Below are 628 nucleotides of genomic sequence, written 5' to 3' on the forward strand. Positions count from 1 at the left end.
GGGATGTGTGTGGGGGATTGTGTACCAATGAGGGAGTTTTTCTTTTGCGTTTGAAGGAAAGGAGCAAACGGGGGGGGCAGGGAGAGGGGTGCAACAATGAATGAATGGAATTCCAAAATCTCTGTAGATGTTCATTGAAATGAAAAATAAAGAAATTTAAAAAAAAAAAAAGATCATGGCATGAATCCAGTGCACTTTATTCTTCAAACTGACATCATTGCTCCTCAACAATATGGAGAGATACCTGACTGCAAACTTTCCCAGTACAATATGTCTCCAGATCTCGTAACAGCTTCTACTAAGGGTTTTGATTGTGGATTCAAGCAAGATTAAATCACTGACAGCTTCAATCCTTTCTCCTTCTATCATGAGGTTTCCTATTGGCCCAATGGTGAGGATTTTTGTCTTCATGATGAGATGGAATTCATATGGAAGGCTGTAGTCCTTGATTTTCACTGCCACAAGTGTTTCAAGTCCTCCTCACTTTCAGCAAGCAAGATTGTGTCATCTGTACAACTCAGTTTGTTGATGATGCCACATTCTTCTTTATAGAGTTTGGCTTTAAAATTCTTTGCTCAGCATACAGATTGAATAGGAATGGAGAAATGATACATCCGTGGTACTCAGA

The sequence above is a fragment of the Elephantulus edwardii genome, unplaced genomic scaffold, assembly GCF_000299155.1.
Source record: "Elephantulus edwardii isolate Elephantulus edwardi_28Jun2011 unplaced genomic scaffold, EleEdw1.0 scaffold00256, whole genome shotgun sequence".
Taxonomy (NCBI): Eukaryota; Metazoa; Chordata; class Mammalia; order Macroscelidea; family Macroscelididae; genus Elephantulus; species Elephantulus edwardii.